We start from the raw sequence: 17,956 nt of genomic DNA on the forward strand, positions 1-17,956 counted from the left end.
TTAGAGTCTTTAGAATTCTTCATGGTAGGAGGAGAATGGATGCACATCTCCAGTTAGAGATGAGGGTAAGTCGTAATTAGAAATAAGTATCTGGAACAGAATACTCTCTGTATTTTCAGTACAGAAATAGCAAAATATAATGGATTTTTTAAAAAAAGAAATATTTGAGGTCTGTGCTTTGTATACACCATCTCAATCAATACTTCAAGGGCACCAACATTATACCATTATAAACAGCCAGGATCTCCCACCTGGAGCTCTTTCTGCCTCTTTGGTCTATCTAAAATATGATACCTGTTTGCTTGTGTGTGTGTTTTTAAATGTTTATCCAGGATCTCCTGCACTAGGATCTCCTTGTGACCCATTCTCCATTTCAGAATGGCAATTGGACCATGTGCTACCTTCCTTTTCTCCTTCTAGTGATACCAGTTCTTTTTAGCGTAGATGATGACCATAATGATACATTAGCTCACAAACCAATAATTAAGCTTCCTGGCTGCCATTTTTAACCTTCAAATATCTCAAGTTAAGAAACAAATCATGGCAAAACCTGGCATCATAAAGTCATATTAAACTAATAGCTCTGGGGAATAATCCTGAGTCACAAGAGGTAATTATGAACAGTAGTCAAGGCATAAGAGCCTCTGGCATTCCGAAATTACACAAATGTGATGTTAAACTGCTTTGGGTTCCCCAAGAGATGAAGTGTCAGGGTCAGTATGAACATGCAGTAGAATTAGAAGTGCTTGAGTGGACTGTACCACTGCAGAGGCCAGAGGTGTGGTGCCATTTTAAACGCTTCCGCATGTAAAAACAACAACCTTTAAAAACTCTCTGCAAATAAATAAAACCCAGTTCATTAGGGAAGTGTAGCCCTTTATCACTCAGGATCCTAGCCCCAATTCCATGGCACATGTAGATCAGGCTTTGGTCTGCAACTGGACTCAGGTGTGACAGAGTCACTGTACTTTCCATAAGGGCATTCATTCCTGCCATTATGGTCCTATCACCTTCTTCCAATTATGCCGTAATACAGTCCTGCCCTATGACATTTGCCTCTGTACAGATATACAGCAGTTGAATGTAGCATTAGACTCTTGTCACTTAGGACGTATTACTTGTATCCAGAGAAAGGCAAACATCTTTAAAAAAATGTATTTGTTATTATTTGGGCTCGTGATGTTATCAGGCTGGTTAAGTTCATCTTGCTTTCAATACCCATTGCACCTGCAAACGTTTAAGGGTCAACAGAATGCTTCATTTCCAGTCAGTGTATGTCCCATAACTTGCTGCTGACATCCTGTAACCTTTTATACCATAAATGGTTTTTTTTCTGGGTTGTTGTTTTTTGTCCCACTTTCGTTGCACTATAGTGCAAAGGTGTCCCTCCAGACAAATTGCAGAACAACTAATAAAGCGGAATGATGTGTGGATGGTACAGTATAAATCCACCACTTTTTGGCATCCATCTGTCTTGGGAGAAAATGAAAGAGTGCGTCTTTGGGGTGAAGTCAAACCAGCCTTCATGTTTGTAGACATCTTTGTAGCGTAGAGTTAGTCTGCCAATGGACCTGATGCCTGAAGCCAGCTCCCTGTAGAGCATGTCCTTGGGGATCCACCGCTAATGCACTATTATTGCTTCAATTACATGTTGCGGAATACACCCCATTAAAAAACCATAGTTTGGAAGGGCACTGGGAAAGTCAAGGAGGTTGGTCCTGGTCTGTATGTTATTTCTGAGCCTGTCCTTGCAATTCAGGTCATATGAAATGCACCTCCCCAGCCCCATTTTCCTTGCTGCCCCCTTTCACCTCTTTCAACAAGAACCTTTGTTATTATAACACCAGATAAAGCCTTCTAGTCTTCATTGCACCTGAAACTCAGCACTGGCGGCATCTGACTCACCTTGCCACAGGGTAAGGCTGCCCTAGTAAAAATGCTCCCATCTTTTCCCATGAGATAAATGGTGCTTAGCTTCAAAACCAGACAACTCAAATCATTCCAGGAAGTGACTAGGAGCCTGTCAGATAAGTGTTGATAGGGAGAGCGCCAAGGGACAAAAGGAGGAAGTTGGACCAGGCAGTGTTGGATGGAGGACTTAAATGGGACTAATGTTGAAATGGGACCAGGAAACACAAGTGACTCTGGGCTGGGATTCTGGTGAGGGTTTCTCGAGGGCAGGTAGATTTATTTGGTTTGTTTTTAGAGGTGGTCTTAGCTGTTTTTCTGGGCCCAAGGCTTCATCCTGGATGGAATATTTTGACATAGTTATCAACACAGCTGTGCCAATATGATGAACATGTGATGCCACATCATGAGTGGGGAATGTTTTTCAGCTAGAGAGCCATTTTCCCTTCGAGGAAAGCTTCTGAGGGCCACATGCCAGTGGTAGGCAGAGCATTGACTTAATTTTCCCTTGTGCAGTAGGCCAGTTTCAGCACATACAGTTCCCTCACTGTCCTTCATTCAGACAAACAAGAGACATCATAATAGTTCAATGAAACATTCCGGTCAGGCAAAATACTGGGGGTGTGAAGCACAGCCCGTGAAGGGAGTGGCTTGGGAGAGTTTCCAGGGGACTTTTGGCCCCTAGGTCTGAGGTTTCCCACCCATGTGCTACATGGTTACAATAAAAATCGCCCTTCCCCCAAATTGGACAGCTTTTGCAATTGGTCCACAAGCGTGCAAGTGTTGTGACGTCCATTTCTTTTATGATAATAGTGTACCAGCCAAAATAAGTTCATTTGAGAACCTGCTAAATAAAATCCATGATTTTGTATAAATCGGGGAATGCAAGTTAGTGGAATAGGTGTGGTAATCTTACTCAAGCAAAACTAGAGAAGGGTGGGCAATGGTTCCACTCCCTGCTATCCTTTAGTGCTCCCTGTCCGTTCATGAAGATACTTTCCTTTTCGATGGGGTTGTGTCTTTACTTTTTAAAAAAGGGAAGCCCAAATTTGTAGAATTCTCATGAGAGCCTTTCAGGCCCCAGCCAGATTGGGAGCATCACTCTCCGTTTTACAGAATCTGCTCTCCCATACCAGTTCTGAGCTGACGAACGGGTGTTTTTTCTGGAATATTCCCAGAGATAAAGTTTTGGGCCTTGGCTTTTTCCTTAGACACAGTGCACTTCAGTGCAGCCAAAGTCAATAGCCTTCTGCAGTTCTTCAAATTGCAGCTGCATATGGAGCTGCAGAATTTCTCACATAAACGTATAGCATGAAACTGAATTTATGTCGACATATCATTGAAAAAATAATGGATAAAAAAATATTCTGTCACAGACTTCAACACAAACAAGACAAGTGGGAATAGCTTCTGGTTGACACATCTATTGTGAATGGTTTCTCTCTCCCATCCTCCTTGCCCCCCCCCCCTTTCCACTTCTGCTGATTTTTATGTGAGATGAGAAGTCAGCTTTGTAAACAAGAACATTTCAAGCCTTATTTTCCCAGGCGGCCTAACAAATTCCACTGCTGTCTGCTAGCATCACTATGCATTTTGTGGAAATAGGTCACATTCTGCATATCTCTAACTGAAGTTACTATTGTTTACTTTTTTCCTTTTTTAAAAAAAGAGAAGTTGAGATAGTTGCTTCCCTACTTGGAAAAAAATCACTGTAATTCAAATGACTTTTTTGAAGGGGTCTGATCTATGCGCATGAAGCAACTGAGAGAATATAAATAAAAGTTCAAAAGAAGAGGGAAACTTCCAGTGGGGATGAAACAGTTGAAATTCACTGGTTTGATAGGAAGATGGATGACTGGAAATACTGTTCTCTGACACAATTAGAACTTTATGTAGGACTTTAAAAAAAAATTGTATCTGACCTAACATCCTGCTGTGAGGGTATTTCGGTTCTGCAGGAGCAGAACAGACACATTGGCCCCAATCCAACATGGAGTTAAGCCTGCTTAAGCCTGTGGATTCAATGACCTTAAACCCGTTTAACTTAGTGTTGGTTTGTGACCCCTCTGTGCAAAAGAGCCTTAACAAATTCTAGATATCCACATAACTACTGCTTTTCAAGCTGTGCCTTCAAAATTCATTTATTTCAGTCATTTATGCCCTCCCGTTCCATTAGAATGTTCACCGTGTGTTAAAGTTTTTTAAATTAAAATATATATACAGAATGACAATAATAGCAATAATGCAAGCCAACAACGGATAAAAGGAGGTAGCAAGCATCCTTGACATAAATGAGCTATCTAAAAACACAGCCACAAATTTAAAAAGTGCATACAGAGCAGATAACACATTAAAAACATTGCAATAATTAAACTGAAAGCTGTGATCTAAGCACAGAAACCAGGCAACAATAAAAGCCTCTTGAGGTGTAAGGTTTTAGAGGTCGTGAACTCTCCATTCTTGGAAGTTTTAAAGCAAAGGTTTATCTGAATGAAGGTTGGAGATGGGTGCATATGCAGAAACCACTGACCTTTGCATGGCAGAAAATGTACAAAGCAGAGAGTCCTATCTGTTACCCTTTTATTTCTGAGACTTGTCTGCTTTTTCCTCTGTCCCCTCCCACCACAGGCATGTGGCTCCCAAAAGGTTGCCCACAAGGGAATGTGGCCCTCACTTTGCAAAAAGGTTCTCCATCCCTGTTCTGATGTACATACTGCAGCACTTTGTGCATTTACATCAGCCACTCCCCCAAAGGCTTCTGGGTTATCTAACTGCAGCCTGGCTGCTTGTCCTGCTCCCCACAAGGTGATAATTGGGACTAAGCACTTACCAGAATGCCACAGAGATTTCTCCTGGCAGCCACTTAACATTTAATTGGGGTATTAACGCCACCAAAGAAGCAATTTCCAATAATGATTCATTCACTAGCTGTCTTGAAAACAGTTTAGGATTATAAGCTTGCCTGCAGCTTTGGGTTCACAACAACTGGCCAATGCATGGCATTCCTTTAATCAAGGTCCACTGTATTTACCATGCCTGCCGGGATTCTAGGTTCCACAAAAAAAGGCTTCCACAATAAATGTTAACATTTTTAACACTAGTGGTCACAAGTTGCTCAGCTGTGTGTTCATTTTCTCAGTTATATTAAAAATCCCAGGAAAAGAACTATATTTATTATAATTAGGGTTGTGTGTATGTATTTTATGATTTTTGTCAGTAACCTTAACCCAGCAAACGTAACCCAAGAGTTTTTGATTTGCTATGTATGCTGACTCCGTACCGTTTTGTTATTTCTTAATAGTTTACACATCTCCTTTGGTCACCAAAATGCTTTTATGAATTCATATCTTGTTCTTCCTTGTGTGTATCTGAAGAAGTGTGCATGCACACGAAAGCTCATACCAAGAACTAACTTAGTTGGTCTTTAAGGTGCTACTGGAAGGAAATTTTTTTGTTTTGTTCTTCCTTGTATTATGTCTGCAGCCATTTCTGGCATTTTGATTACGGTATGTTTACACCTGCAAGGTAGGCTACTTTGCAGTGCATTATGCCATAATTCATAGAATCATATAGCAGGATGGGGGCTCAAACTCATGCAGGAAACTAGGGTTGCAAACAAAAAAAGAGGACACATTTGCCAACTTCTGCTTTTAACTATGGATCGTTATGATGACTCTCATTTTACATACCCCTGAAAAAAAGGACGTGTCCTGGAAAAAAAGGACATATGGCGGTCCTAAGAAACATTGGGCTCATTTGGGTTGTGACTGCAGGACCTCTTGCAGCTTAAAATCCTTAATACAAAATCGGAAGACTATGGCAGCATAGTGGCTGTTTAAAGCTGATATAGGCTCTTGACTTTGCTGAACTCCTGGGCCCTTAAAAATAAAAATCATAATCTGTAAATGATTTTTTTTGAAAAAGGCACCCTCTTGAACAATTCATGACACTTTCCCTTTATCCAAGCTACGGAACCCAATCAGGACATGCTACCAAGGTCCTTCTACAAAAGACAGGACTGAAGTCTTATTTAGTTACAGCTTCAAACCATTAAAAGCACAAGCAAAGATAACAAACAAGTATATTGGTGTATATGTAAATAACATTTTTGTTTCAGATTTCTCCCCTTGCTTTGGAGGAAACAATTTTTTAAACAGATGTGGTAAAGGAGGGGGGGATGACACTTGAAGTCTTATGTTGTAGTTCCTAAAGGAAGTGGTCCCAAGGAGCCATATATATTTAACAGCAAATTAGTGCTGACATTTGACTGTGTTTCAATCAGATCTAGTTTTTGGCACTGTTATCTGTATTTTTAACATGCTGTGAAGATTCACTTTACCAGCTGCCTTGCTGGGTTGGGGAACGTAGTGCATTCCTTCATCATTACTCAGGGGTCAGAAACTCAGAATTATTTTAGTATCAGGGAAACAGGAAATAAAATGAGGCTTTTAGAGTTTGAAGGGTTTTTTGTTTTGTTTTTTGTTTAAATGGGATTAAAAGTCTGCTAGTAAATTCTGATATTGAAGAATGCCAAGAGAGAAGGATTTGAAGCCCCATTGTGAGGGTTAATAGTAAATGAACAAACTGCTTCTTCACGTGGTGGCAAATGTTGTTTATAATGAATAGGAGAATTATCAAGTTTCTCAAATATGAAGCAACTTTGGGGTTGAAACTTTCAAATTGGACGTTTATTCTGAAATTCAGTTGTTAAGTTTTGCAGATCACTGATATGTTTTAGATGTGAGTTGTGACACTGCTAGTTTGGCATGGTGGCGCATGCCACCTTAAGCCACAATGGCATCAGGTTTTCATTTGCCCATGTGTTTGAAATCAAACCTGGTGAGCGAAGGCACAGCACTTTGCAAGTGCCGACAACCAAGCTGATTTGTACCAATGATAAAGTCTAATGCCTTTTCAAACATCCTGGTGACTGTATGTGGTTTGCAGGCACTGCTAGTCACCTGATAGATGGTACCTGCAAAGCCCACTGTTGGCCCAGCTGCATCTTTAGCTGCCTCTCAGATGAAAACAGATGGGGCAGGTGGGCTTCACTTGGCCAAAATAGTGTCACAGACAAAATGGGGAAGCCTAAACATGAGTTGAAGAACAGAAACTGAATATTTCACTTAAAAATAGGGATCCTAGCCCAGACATGGACTAACTTAAGGCATGTGGGATCTACTCTCTCTCCCAACCCCCAAATCCCAGTCCAGGCTGTGTGTGCAGAGCTAAGCCAGTTACAGAGCTAAGACAACATCCCTTGAGTTATTACCGGGAACGAACTGTATGTGCAAGTATAAACCTACATGTGAGTTAGCACAGAACAGAGATTCTAACAGCTGAATTTAAGGAGAAACGTTTCACTGCTGTTTTTATGGCAGCAAGAGTCAGAAACTCTCGCTGGTCTACTGAAAATCGGCCATCAGTCTACCAATAAATAGATCTACTTCCTGCCCACACTTGTCCTAGATTCAGATACAAATTCCCTCTGAGCATATTGGCTGAGTTTGCCATTATGATCTGCAAGGGATTCATCAAGGCTTCGTTCTTTCCTCTTTAATTAGTGCTTCTGTTTGTGTTGCCAACATCTCTTGTGGTTCCAGTCTGCAGCCAGCCCTTCAACAACAGACACACAGGCTCAAAGCACCATTATTGTTCTTTTTTCCTGGGTATGCACATCCTAAGTACCTGTGAGATGTGCCTTTTGAGCCCACAAACCCTCAAAGCAGGCTGCATATGCAGTTGCTGGTGTTTGCTGATGCTTACAAAGAAAAGGCCAGATGAGCAGCTTTTTCTGTGGCAACGCACTTTTAAAGTAGGGTGGTGAGCGCAGCTCTGCCCGCTTCCAGCCATCCATGTCTGTTGCACAGCATTCATCCTGGTCCTACTTCCTCCAGGTTGGGAAAGCCATAGTTTAATCATCAGAGCCACTTACTGGACATTCAAAGAATTGACACATTAGGGTTGCCATATGTCCTCGTTCCCAGGACACATCCTCTTTTTTTCATGGGTAGAGCTGTCATAGTGATCCATAACTAAAGGTAGAAGTCTGCAAATGTGTCCTGCTTTTAAAAATATGGCAACCCTATTTCTTGGAATGCTTTGGAGCCTCCAACTTATCTATAATGTATGGTGCAGAGCAAGGGAGAAAAATGAATATTTGGTCTGTGTAGTATGAATTTCGGGCACACGTGTGACTTTAGCTTTAAGAAACACTTGTTAACATTACTGTTTTGTTTAACAGCTTTGCATTATTTCCAGAATGGAACAATGATTCAGAGCACTGTAAATTTTATCCATATTATGCCTGTCTCACTCCTCTTTGTTCTGCAGCTTCTACCTCTGCAGCATCAACAACCCTTGTTTTAGTCTTCCAGAACAGACTGCATCAGCAACTGCTGCTGCAAGGGAGTTTTAAAAAATACATTAATGCAAGGCTTATCAACCTGGCATCCACCAAGGCATTATTTCATGCCCTGAGCATGAACCTTGATCCTCTGATACCCAAGCACTCTTTTTCAAACAATTTCTGGCATTTTAAGAACCAGAGATATGAGGCCAGATGTACAGACACAATTGTTCTCAATTTTTGTGAGAAATTTGCCTGCTGTGCCTCCCCTTAAACCCCCCCAATTCCTGTATCAAGAGAAAGGTGTGTGTGAGAAAAGAGGTGAATGAATGTGGTCTGTATCTTAACCTGATACTTAACCAGATACTCAATTGGTATCTGAAGAAGTGTGCATGCACACGCAAGCTCATACCAAGAACTAACTTAGTTGGTCTTTAAGGTGCTGCTGGAAAGAATTTTTTTTTGTTTTGACTATGGCAGACCAACACGGCTATCTATCTGTAACTGTGGTCTGTAACAGGGAGATACGCACTTGGGCAATGGAGATGTGCAGTGAGTGTGTGCATGAAGAGAATATGGTGTGGCACCTTGTATATTTTTCTTGGAAGTGGGAAATGCTCCTACAGCAACAGTGTATATGTGTGTGTGATCAATATTGTGCAATCTCCACACTCAGGGAACAGCAGGACATAGTTAACTTCCATGGTAAGCCCAAGGTTGTCTGAGGTGGGGTTGAGTAAGCAACAAGGGCTGTATCCTCTTTAATTTTGCATTACAGTGGTACCTCGGGTTACATACGCTTCAGGTTACAGACTCCGCTAACCCAGAAATAGTGCTTCAGGTTAAGAACTTTGCTTCAGGATGAGAACAGAAATTGCGCAGCGGCAGCAGGAGGCTCCATTAGCTATAGTGGTGCTTCAGGTTAAGAACAGTTTCAGGTTAAGAACAGACCTCCGGAACGAATTAAGTACTTAACCTGAGGTAACACTTTATGCTGTCCCCATGCTAGCCGTGTTGTTTTTGTGCTTTCCCATGCTCCTTTCCATGGCAGCCATTTTGTGATTCACTGCACCTTCTCAAAATTCTAAATACGACTACTGATCTGAAAGGTTTGACGGCCACTGCATTAACCCCTCTACTGTGACTTGCATTATGACTTGCTCATTCACATCCCTTGCTCTACTGTTAGGTTTCCAATGAAGCTACCTATCTACAAATTGCAGGTTTCATATTCTCTAGCTATTATGGGAGACCTGTGGCAGTAGAAAGGGTTTTCTGCCTGTTGCAACCTGAGAACATGCACAGGAAATGTCCAATCACACGCTAAAGGAGATGTTGGCTATTTTGCAGAAAGTGGGTCATCCACACTCACTTGACACACTTAATCCTTGCAAGCCACAGCAGTGTGAGCTCTGGGAAGGCAATCTTGTGGAGTAGGCATAGGCAAGCAGTATAATGCTGCTGTGTAATTAAATTTGGATCCCAGAAGTATATATAGTAGCTTGAATTTTTTAAAAAATGGATCACTATTCTTCATCAGTTGCAGTATTTTTACTGGATAATGGTATTGATTTTAAATGCAACACACCAGTTGGGGAAGGAGTGAAAAACAAGAGTAGAAGGGAATGGAAAGGATTTCAAAAAGAAATGAGGATCTGGAGGGGTAGAAAACAGGCCAACCTCCATCCCACCCCAAGTCATACACACAAGGAGGCAGGCAGTTTTAAAGCATTTGATTCTTTATTGCCCTTCAACATGAAGAATGTTACATGTAGTGTTGCTTGAGTGCTGACCTGTGTTCTCATTTATCCTTGACAGATGCCCATGAGGCAGGTGGCACCTTGGATGCTTCTAGTGAGCAACTTGCTTCATCAAAGCCTAAAGGTGAACTGGGGCCTTATGAGTTCCCGCCATCCATTCTGTCCCTCCCAGGCTCTACTCGCTGCCTGAAGAGTGTGAATTCTTAAAGGACCAATCTGTGGAATGATAGCTGGAGCTTCTCCCTCCTACAGCCTCTTGCCATTGGGCAGACACAGAGGAAAGAGAGGTATGTGGAAGGTTCTCAAAGGGTTTTGGCTCAGCTTCAGTATCTGGAACTTGGTGGATGGTGGACAAGCCCTGCATGTGGCAGGCTGATTCTCTTCTGACTCTAATGTCAAAGTTGAGGCCATGGCAGAATAGGACTGGGAAGGCCCAGGTTCAAATCCCTAGTAGATGATGACACTGACTGGGTTACTATACCAAAGCCTAACCGGCCTCAGTGTTGTTATGAGACCAAAGTCCCCAGAGCTGTGGGGTGTGGGCAAACATTGCCCCTTGTTATAGTAGCAAGTACAGTGGTACCTTGGGTTACATACGCTTCAGGTTACATATGCTTCAGGTTACAGACTCCGCTAACCCAGAAATAGTGCTTCAGGTTAAGAACTTTGCTTCAGGATGAGAACAGAAATCGTGCAGCGGCAGCAGGAGGCCCCATTAGCTAAAGTGGTGCTTCAGGTTAAGAACAGTTTCAGGTTAAGAACAGACCTCCAGAACGAATTAAGTACTTAACCCGAGGTATCACTGTATGTCCCTCTCATCAACTGATAACACAAAAGAGGGCCACTAAGTCTCAGCTGCCTCTATAATTGGCAAATAACAGGGCTGTAAAAAGTTGTTCCTCCTGCCACTGTAATGAGCTACCACAGAAGCAGAACAAGAATAATATTTACCACGTATCCCATATCAGGAGGAGCCAATTCCCTCACATTGATTTATGGACACCATTTGACTGCCAAACTGGGGGCCCAGTGAGATCTGGATGATGGGCTTTCAGCTTTGGGACTCAGCCCCACATGTTCCAAAGCAATTTAACTCCTCTTTTCCTAAATGTGCCCTCTGAGTGACTTTCCCTAATGCTTGTAGCCATGAAGGGCCTCTCTTTACCAAGGACTGTCCCACTCCCAAAATGCCCTCTCTCTTCCTGTAAACATTTGATAAAAAGCAACCCTTTGTCCCAAAGTACATCATCTGCCATCAGTGCAAAATCTGTTTTATATCAAGGTTTTGAAAGGGTGAACATGACACAACTAAATACATGAAACAAAATATCCAAAGAGCACAATAAGAATAAAGTTCAAAACTTTATTTGTTTACTTGGTTTGAGTACAACAGTGATGTAGATTATAGTGGGGTGGTTGGGTGAGATGAACAGCAATGACGGCCAATGTTTCGTTTTGCAGAAGAAGCAGACTTAACAGTATAGATAGGTATTGGTGATTTTTTTTTTCTTAAACAGAGGCTCCAAATCAGAGCTGTCCTACAACAAAGGAGGAAGAACAAACAAACTTAACGGAAATAATCTGAAAAAGGCTACTTGGTTGCATTCTGGAAATTGGCTGCCCAGGAAAGGGAAGAAACATGTAATTAAAAACCTTGCAGTTAAAACTTATCAAAGTGGTGCAAAATATATCTCATTAAAGTGATCTTCCTACAGAATATTAATAAGGCTCCCTCACTACAAGGGTTGTCAGCAACTTTTACTATTTTGCACCAAATGATGTCATTAACAATACAAAGTGTTGTCATGGGAATACACAACAGTTGATAAAGGTTCTTTACTGACCTTGCTGGCTGAGAAATAGCCTAACTGACTCTTTCCATCAAATTCCATGGGATTTACATCAGACCTCAATTGTGCCAGTTGCTTCAATGACAGATTAGTTTGGAAAACAGGCAATGCAAAGTAGTATTTGTTACCCTTGAAGAACCAGGCCTGGGAGCAAAGAGCAGCATGAATTTGCCACTGATTTATACTGCTGAACACCACCAGGTTGCTGAAGTTAATTACCAAACCTCCTGTTAATGTTCATGGGTTTGGAAGGAAGTCCCTAGAAAATAATGATCCAACTTATGCAGTGTTATCATTCTGACACATGGGTGAACATCTTCAAGATGTAATAATGATTCCACTCGCCTGCCCCATTAGAAAGCATTTTGCACAAAGAAGAAATTCACAAAATTACCTGACACCCACATTATTTTCTTATGTCATGATTTGGGGTTAAACTATGCTTATTTGGCCACCTTTTCAAAGGCAGAAATTCAAGAAGGGCCTCTGTAGATTTGCCACTTTGGGGGGCAGCTATATTTCAGGCAGAAATTCAACTAGCATTGCTTCCCCCCCCCTCATGGAACTGTTGGGAAAGCAACACCTGAAAAAAATAATTTGTTTGTTTACTTATTGCTACAGTCTCTTATTAGGAAGAAACTGTCATATTTGGAAAATAATGTCAACTAAAATGTTGCATTCTTTACAGTAGATGGGATTTGGGATCAGGAAGTAGAAATGTGTGAGAGAAGGGCGGGGATAGAGAAAAATCTCCTTAGTTAAGCACCAACAGGAAGCTCTCGCTGTGTTAGGACATGGCATTCTTCTGTGTGGCTGGAGCCTACAGAATATTGGTTCCCCACATGTTTAGAGGGCACATGAGATATTTTCCAAGTAGAAACCATGCAACAAGTGGTTCACCCACACTTTTAGCTTCTCTTAATCGCTGAGCTGAGGGACATCTGCTCAGCATTTGAGCCAACTGGGAAGTGATGCCATGCTTGGCAGTATAGAAAATGTGTAGAGTGCTGAAATCAGCTGGTGGGACTGGAATTGGTTAATTTGTTTCACTGCATTCGGGAAATACTATCTGTGCCCCTTTCTGTGAGACAGAGAGAAATGTATCTCCAGAGGTCATAGGCTGGAAAGCGGTAGCATGAAGAGAAGTGCAAAGCCAAATCACTGAGCTGTTGGATGTTGTGGCAGTGACAATAGCATGCCTAGGAATAAGGCATAGAACAGCCAGCCCATATATTCCTTTATAGATTAGCTTCCAAACCATTGTCTGATCTTGGTACAAATAGCCATTTTTTCCTCCACTGAACAGTGTGGCCTATTGCAGGCCATTAATCCAGAATGTTCTTTTGATTGTAAATGGCAGGGAGTTTGAACTAATGAGTCAACACAATATAATGATGGAAAGTGTTACAATAATGCTAATACGGATTGAAAGTTTATTGGAGCATCCTAATGCTGCTACAACATCATGTGGGATATGTGACAGATTTTAGTGGGTGAGATGTTTAGGTTTCCACAAAACATGGCTAACCTCCCCTGCAGAGCTGGGGTCCTTATTATTCTGCTGCCAGCACTCTCCTCCTGCTAACTGATAAAGGATCTGGCATATGACTTTACCAGGGAGCCACTTCATAAGCTGGTCATCAGTGTGGTGGTGAAAATGTTACCGCTCACTCTGCTTCCCAGAATTATGGTGTAGACATGTGGTAAGTTTATTTTCACCACTTGACCAGACTTTCACAAAAGACATGTGCTTGCATTTTACCACATGTTCTTCTACAAATCAATATATGATGCATGAAAGATCCTCTTTATGGGCTTGGATGACCAACCTATCAAGCGCTTCTATGATAACGCCTTTTGGCAAACGGTTCTCTCTGCTGAGCTCTTAAATTTAAGAGCAGGAAGTCCTGAATGTCCTGCCCCTCAAAGGCATCCTTCAGGGGCTGCCATCCTATACATGCTTGAACAGAAGGAAGTCTCATTGAAGACAGTGGGCTTTACTTCTGAGTAAACATGCATAGTATTTCCCTGTAAGTGACATGCTAGTGTCAAATTTCTATTGAAAACAACAGTGAAAACGGCAACAATCACCACTCCAAGTAAAAGATAAACGTATCAAGTGCATCCTACTGTTGGCAAGAAACAGCTCTGGAGTCTGTGAACATATGTTATTAACTGTTCTGAAATGAACAGAATATGCACAGCCCTCTAAGCAGTTCTGCTAGATGGGGGCCACTTCACACAATGCTCAGGACTGCATGTAGATGAGGGAGCATCACTGAATTCAGAAACTGTCTTAGGCGTTCCTTCTTCTAGGCACTGAGGATAAATAAAGCAAATAGCCTAGGCTGCAGCTTTGAAATATTACAAAAAAAGAAAACCCAAGCGCTCTAACTATGGGTGAGCCTGTAGTTGCCTGAATAAAACCAAATCAAATACTGACCTGGTTCCTATGTCATGCTAAGCCAAATGCATGGGCTCCAGGAGTGCTTCACTTCTTCATGGTCCTGCTGCCATGCGACACTGTGCTAAGCAAAGGCATGGCTCACTGGGTCGTCTGAACCCAGGCTTGTGGTTTAGCTCACTCCAGACTTAACCAGAAGTTGCAACCAAGATTTGCCCTATGATTCATGGTTTACTCAGGAGAGCTAAACCTCGAGCCTGGGTTCAGATGACCCAAGGCAAGGTTTAGCTTAGCACAGCAGTACAAGGACCAGGGAGGAGCAAAGTCACTACGGTCTCCTCTCTGGGAACATGTACAGTTGCACTGACTAAGCCATGATTTGGCTTAGCATGATATGCAAATCAGGCCATTACTTAACTTGATAGTGTGCTGTGTCATCAAAGCATCCAAGAAAGTGGCTGATCTGTCATTTTTTAGCAGCAAAATTTCCAGGAGGTGTCTTGTTTCTTAGCATCTCTTCTACAAAGTGGATTAAATACCATTTTTTTGTCACAGACATTCTGGAGTTCAGCTGTACAGCACGCCAATGGATGTATGCTGGTATAGGCGACAGTAGCCCCGATTCAGTCGTTCCTTTGGTAATGGGATGGAACTTGCTTTGGTGTAGTCAGGTCCCTTCCCACACTATTGATGTTTGCAGGGTTGAGCCATCTTTGCAGGGATGATGTGATTATTTCCCATCTGCTAGACATCATAACAGGTGGTGACAGCATGGGAAGCAACGACATAATTGCAAGAGCCCACATACTAGTCCTTTAGAAACATTACCAAAGCAGCATGTGGCTAGCCCATGCCCCATGGATTGCCACATGGCACAAGTAGCATCTGAATTAAGCCTACACCTGTATTTCACTTTGGAAATACTTTTCTTAACACAGAACGAGAAAACCAACTCTTTCATTTTTGGCTTGCTCCTCTTGTTAACACTTAGCAAACTCGCTTAAAGCCGGACAAAGGGAGGAGAGAAGACTTGACAATGAAATAAGATAATTTGTTCTTAAGATTCCTAGCAGATGTGCGCAAGTGCAAGCTGGGAGTTTCCTTGCAAAGAATTTGGCTGGTATGCAGCAGAACTCTGGCTCAGTGGCCTGCTTTGCTGATGGGCACTGCAACAATAATAGGCCATTTGAAGGCAAGGCCAATTAATTGTAATGGCTGTGCCCAAAGGATAAATATATTACACAGGATTCCTTCGTTAGCTACAGAATATAGTCATTCATTCCTTGGAGAAACCATGACGACGTAATTGTGGGTTGGCATCCTATTGGCACTTCCTGGCTCTATCAGCATTGCCCCTTGACCTTTAAATAAAAGTGAAGGGAAATGAGGGAGGGCAGAGCAGCTCCACATTATGTATTGATGCCATGTAAAAACTTTATAATGCATAAAGACCACTGCTGAGATTTAGAATGTCAACATTTTTGGGTCACAACTCTCTGGCAAGCTTGAAAGGCCCTTGTACAACTGCAAGGAATATATAGGTGCCTTTCTCAGATTTTCCCTTTAACCCCCATTTCCTCTCTCTCTCTGTCTCTCGTGGTTGCTCTCCAAAAAGCGTTTGAACTTAAGTATGATACATTATCCTATATGTGGTATTTTCTCCCCTCCAAAGGAGAGAATGGGATTCAGAAGAGTTTGGCTTTCTTCTTCATGTCATTGCGTCTCCAGAGAGGTAATTTATCAAATTCCTGTATCGTCATGCCGAATATTTCTTGGAAAACCTCAGGTGCTAAGTGACGCTGAAGGAAGACAAGGAAAAGGGCAGCTATCAGTCCAAATGTTTAAACAAGAGACTTGTATCCTTTTAAAACCATTAGCCCAAGCATCTGTTTGGGGAATCTGATATTCTCTTACCTCCAGCCTGGTTCTATCCACTTCTCGTAGAATTTTACTTCGCCCTCTGTTGGACACCATGAGCAGTTCATAGGGGAATATCTGTTAATGGTATACAAGAAGCATTTATGTAGATTTAGAGCACCCCAAAAAGACACCATTAAGCTCACAAGCAGAATGCAGTCACTGTTGGCAGACAGCTTCAACTTTGCTAAAAGGCTGCCTTAAGTATTTGAGTGTAATGTGCACTGTTTCCTTGAATCCTTTGTTCCTTAAAAAATAAATAAATCATACTTAGCAGGATGTCTATAGGAGTTCATTTTTGTACAACATCATACTAAAAATATATGTGGATTCTGCATATAATCCCATTTCATTTTCTGGATTATCCTTGATGGGGACATTGCCCATTTTGGTTTGTTCACATGAAAAATAACTACTTCATTAATGAAGGTACAATCGTTAGGTCTGAACAAGTATCTCAATCATGTGTCTTTTCTTCCACCCTTGTCCAGTCCAGTTGAAGCTGATTTTTCACATATCCACCATAGCTAGCTACCTAACTTGTTCTGCTGATTCAGTGGTTTTCTGTGTTGTGGAATTTACTAAGCAATTTAATAGGTGTTTCTTGATTAGAAGATAGTAATGGTGGACATGTTTCTCTTATACTAGACATAGAATTATAGAACTGTGGTGTTGAAAGAGACCATGAGGGTCATCTATTTGAACCCCCTGCAATGCAGGAATCCTTTGCCAATCATGGAGCTCAAACCCATGATTAAGAGTCTTGTGCTCTACCAACTGACCTATCCCAGCTCCATGCAGTAGAGGTTGGTCTATTCTGCTAAATGGATCACTGTCCCACCAACCTCAGTCTGCCCCCAGTCAGCCCCAACTTGCCTGCCTTCTTACTTACAACTAATATACTGGCTATCACCTTCCTCCTCCTTAGTTTGAGTTTTGAACGTGTAGGGCAAACAGGTATAGGGACAAAACTAGAATTGGCTCTGCTTGTCATTGGCTCTAGCTCTATCTACCATTGACTCCCTTTCTACCCTTCTAACCCCCAATGGACACCAGTCACCACAGCATAATAAAGGGATTGTTTTGTCGACACTTCTGCTTGTTCCAATGCTTTCCCCTAGGAAAACCTACTCTTTACTGCTGAATTGGAGCAAATGTCAATCAGGTTTTCCATAATGCGGAATATGGTGTAACAGTAGGAGGAAATGAAACTTCTAGTCCTTTCTAGCTCTATCAAGATATCTAAACAGGAGTTCTTTATCTGAGCTACTGGCTGAATATGCCAATGATAGGGGCCCAATTTTCCTCTCCTTGAAGGTAGTAAGAGACTTTTGTCAATTTTTTAAAACTGTCAGTAAAATGGTGGGACCTAATTGAGACTGCTAGTTGTTTTATCAGCTGCAACACCTAATGAAGATTTCAGAAGTACAATAAAGAAGATAAAGTCATCAAACATATACCACTTAGTTTATTGTAATTATTTAAATGATGTGTACTTTATATACAGCTTGGAAGAGAATTGGTAGTGGAATATGACAATTATACAATTCACTTTACTATATAACTTTAAATACATTTTTTTAATGCTATACAATGCAACATAAAACTAACATACATTATTGTAACAAAATTAGCCAAAATTCCACAAACTTTGCTGAGAACTTTGAAGTCATTAATCATATTCTTATATTTTACAAAACCACAGAGTAGTGCTCTTAAAAATATTTTGAGTCCAAAATTGGGCAAAATTCTCAGGTTGGTTGCTTTC

At 41.5% G+C, this 17,956-nt stretch overlaps 1 long non-coding RNA gene across 1 annotated transcript in view; it reads left to right on the forward strand.

Moving 5' to 3' along the window:
- The window catches only part of LOC309370430, a 28,353-nt gene that overhangs the window by 3,505 nt on the left and 6,892 nt on the right, over positions 1 to 17,956 (forward strand). Inside the window, exon 2 of the long non-coding RNA XR_014168558.1 lies at positions 10,076 to 10,304. This is a non-coding gene — a long non-coding RNA (uncharacterized lncRNA). The remainder of the gene's footprint in view (positions 1 to 10,075; positions 10,305 to 17,956) is intronic.

This window comes from Podarcis melisellensis, assembly GCF_964234715.1.
Source record: "Podarcis melisellensis genome assembly, chromosome: 5".
Taxonomy (NCBI): domain Eukaryota; kingdom Metazoa; phylum Chordata; class Lepidosauria; order Squamata; family Lacertidae; genus Podarcis; species Podarcis melisellensis.